This window comes from Dromiciops gliroides, chromosome 1 (assembly GCF_019393635.1).
Source record: "Dromiciops gliroides isolate mDroGli1 chromosome 1, mDroGli1.pri, whole genome shotgun sequence".
Lineage (NCBI taxonomy): Eukaryota > Metazoa > Chordata > Mammalia > Microbiotheria > Microbiotheriidae > Dromiciops > Dromiciops gliroides.
The window spans coordinates 529,070,709-529,075,018 of NC_057861.1; positions in this window are offsets into that span (position 1 = coordinate 529,070,709).

Below are 4,310 nucleotides of genomic sequence, written 5' to 3' on the forward strand. Positions count from 1 at the left end.
GAGCGTCCCAGGCAGAAAACCGAGTGAAGGGGGGGGGGGGGGGGGGGGGCACGTGACGCGCGTGCGCGCCCAGAGCTGGCGTTTAGCCCGACTGCTTCCAGGAGTACGAGAACTCGGGGTCAGCTTGTGGGGAGAGCTACGTGAGGACCTTGGTCCCCTGTCCGGAGTCACTTCGCCAGTGTCGTTACCCGGCCCAAGCCTTTAGGAGAAAGTACATCGTAGTCCAGAGGAGCAGTGGACGCCTGAAAATGTCATCCATCCAGCACTCTAGTAGCTGAAGGACTCTGGCCTGTCCTTGACTCCTCCAAGGATTGTTAGAACCCTTTCTGTTTTCATCCTGATTGTTAGGGAGACGTTTGGAGGACGAGCCGGGCCCCACCTGGTCAATCGTGCCACAATCCTCCCTTTCCCCCCAACCCTTCCCAAGTTCCCGATGACAACTGTACTCTGTGCCCTCCTCGGCCCCTCTCTCCCTCCCCCTCCCCTCTTAACCTAACCAATCTGTGGCCTCGGGCTGTGCGTTTGACCTCAGTAACATCTCGGCATCCATGGGCTACCTCCTCGGACACTGCGTCTACCCTAGAGCTGGCCCCCATTCTCTCACACCGGCCTGGTAAGGCAGCCCGCCGGTGCATCTCCCGGTCTCAGGTCTCTCCCCGGGCCAGTTCACCCAGCACTCAGCTGCCAAATTAAACTTCCTAAAGCGCAAGTCTAATCACGCACCCTTGTAGTCAATAAACTCCACGACCTTCCTATCTCTTGCAGATTCTGGTTGGCTTATAATGCGAACTCTTATTACCTTCTCAGTCTCCTAGACCCGACTCCCCTTCACAAACTCTGTGATCCAGCGACTCTGGTCCCTTGCTGTTCTTCACACACGACACCCCAACTCCCCACTAAAGTGTGTTTTCACCGGCTGTATCCATGCACAGAACTCACTCCCTCACTCTTCATCTCTGCCTCCTTGTTTCCTTTAAGTCTCAGCTAATCTTACTTTCCTACAAGAAACCTTTTCCCGGTCCTCATCAACCTTAGTGCCTTCCCTTCGAGATTGCCTCTGATTTATTCTGTAAATCTGTTGTTTGTAATGCGGGAGGAAAGTAGGAATCACAATTATTTTGCAACATCTGGATGGACTAACTGTGCAGATAACCACAACCACCTGATGGCTTACTATTAGAAAGTCCACACCCCCAGACAAGGACATGATAAATACAGTCTCATTCATCCTTGCCGGTGTACTTACTGTCCTTGGATAAGAGACCCTGCAGTTTTGTCTAAAAAGGCTGCTTTCACGATCGAAAATTTGCTTGCTTCTCCCCGTCTCCTCCTGCCCTTGAACAAGGAATGTTTTCTTATTTTGATAATAAATCTTACCACTTGCATTCCAAATACTCCCTTTTCTCCCTTGACTGAAACTCCTCTTTTTCTAACCTTCCTTCTGTGAAATGCTTTACTTTTCTGTCCTAAGCTGCTGTAGAATGATGCCGACAGTATACTTTCTCCAAGTGGGCCTGAAAGGTTATAAAAACCAAATCTGAACTCCAGGAATCTGAATTTGCTATCAGCAAGAACAGATTCCTTAGCATGCTAATAACTCTCTACTTTCAGTTTGGCCTCCTATCAGTCACTGGACCCCAACTACTTCTCTCAAGAGGTCAAGAGATTCTCCAACATTTCAGTTTTCATTTTGTCTTCCCCCACCACTGTGAGTAACTTGAGAGCAGTGAAACTGGGGTGGATTTTTTTGCCTCAGTGATTGATTATTCACAGTGCCTAGCACAAAGGTGCTTATAAATGTTTACCGGCAAATTCAGAGCCAGTATAATTCAAAAAGCTCAAATTCTTGTAAGCAAGTAAATATTCTGTGTAAAACTGAAATGAATGAAGCATAAAAATGATTTTCTGTTTCATCAGGTGCTGTATATAATTGGTCCTAAGAGCTTTAACATTTTCCTCTGGGAACAGCTAGGTGGCGAAGTGGATAAAGCATAGTCCCTGGATTCAGGAGGATGAGTTCAAATTAGGCCTCAGACACTTGACACTTAACTAGCTGTGTGACCCTGGGCAAGTCACTTAATCCTCATTGCATGGCAAAAAAAACAAACAAAAAAATTCTTCTAACTAAAGATAATCAATTTTTCTAGTACTCTGAGGCATCTCTCCATTTTCCTGCCCAGACAACCTGATTAACTAATGTTGACCTTTTTAAAAGTTTTTTGGAGTATAAATAATATTTCACTAACAAGTTATTTTATAGACCTTTTAAAGGAAACCATTATGCCTAAAAGTCACTTCCTTGCTTTCTATGATGATGAACTTTTAGAGAGGCAACAACTGAAAATGAAGTAGGGACCCACAGCTTAGACTCCCATCTGTGGAAAAGCTGGTGGTTGCCCATCAAAGATCATCATCATCTTCCTCCTACCTATCTATCTGAACTGATTTTACTCTTTTTTCATACCCTCTAACCCAGTATGGTTCTTGTCCATGTTCTCCCATAGAACATGTTGGTCACCCACCAATCAATCTTTTTCATCACAATCTAGTTCCCACTTATCTTTCTAAACTGACTTTACTTCTCTTCATGTTCTTTAATCATGTACAATTGTTGTCCACGTTCTCCCATGGATTCCCCACAGAGGGTCTTGCCCAAATTACTTAAGGCCTTTCTCTTGGTATTTTTACATTTCAAGAGTACCAGGGAGGTACTTTGGCTGGCTGTCCATTCTTCACTCTTATTCTGTGATCATCTCACCTCCATTTCTAATTGTTAATTTCCTTGATAATATCCCTAACAACTTCTTGAACCTAGATTATAGTTGTTAACGTGCTGCTTACTTTAACTCACCATGATTTTCTTTATCGCTCTTTCAATTGGCATTTGCAGTCAGCCAATAAATGATGTACAACACTGTGCTAAGCACTGTAGATATAAAGGCCAAAAAAAAGTTATTTATTTTTGTAAGAATTGTTAAGCTAATCTATTCCTTGGAGAGTTTGGTGTTCTAAGATTCAAAGCTATCCAGTATTCATTAGTGGAAGCCCATTGGTGTGGAAATGAGTCTTTGTACCTGAGAGTTCATGGAATTGTTAAAAACATGCTATTTTCCAAATGTAATCTACTCTGCTTTCTTCTTTCTATTCAATTCTGGGTTCATCTGTAATAGCTAGCAGAGATACATGTATTGATATACTAGCTTAATAGATTGACCCATGTCAGTCTGGACAATAAGCATTTTTCAACCATTAAGTTTTTGAATCAGTCAACTAGAGCTAAATGCCTACTGTGTGCTATTGTGCTAAGCATTGGGGACACAAAGGGACAAATTATTCCTGTAAGATCACTGAAAAGCCCTTATAATATCCTGAGGTGTGGTTGTGCAACTCAGTAGAAAAAAAGTTTTAAAAGTTCTTCTCCAACCATGAAGACACTCATGCTGTGGTGGGAATGACCTGTTCTGTATAGGCTGAGCAGGCCCTCTAAAGGGGCAGGGAAGTCATTGGGGTTTTTTGCACACTTAAGGAAAAAAACAAAACAAAACAAAAAGACTGCCTAATGAGGAGTTGGTATATGAAGTTTTATTGGAATTTCCACTATGCAATGGGAATGACTTTCTGACCCAGCAAGGCCAGTTCAATGTAGTAAATATAGAGGTGGAAGGAACTAGCTGCTTTGTATGAATTACTATCTTCTTAATTTTAGGAATGTCCCCTTTTTATTCTTTATTAGGAAAGTCATTTTTATTGCATTTTTTGGATTCACAATTGTCTCAATGTACTGATCCTAATCCTGAGCTTGAATCAATCACTGGACCTGAATGAGTTAATCCTGGCATAGAATATTTGGCATAGTTGTCAAACTTTGTGATTAAATTCAGTGGAGAAAGGATGGTAGGGGAGGTGGGTAAAGGCTTTGGGTAAATGTATATCCAGATACAGGACTCTTCTATCTTGTGACTTTAGCACTGTTTAACATATATGGGGACTCCTCTCCATGGGTAAACAAGGACCTCCTGTTGCTCTTAGGATCAGTGAAAGGAATACTTGAATCTGACTAGAAAGGTGTTAAATATAGCAAAATTAAGTATTTCTTGGCTCTTATTAGTGGTTTTGGAGTTCCTTGCTAGTGGTAAGGAAAATAAAGATTGAATTGTCCCTTGCACATTGTGTCAGCACAAATAGAGCTTTTGATTTTTAAGGAGTGCCTTGCTGAAGGCAAAGGGAACTGCTTACGGATCTCATAAAAGCAATCCTAATGAGGGTAGGACTGGTGGGCTGTAGAAAGTAAACAAGATCTTTGACCCAGA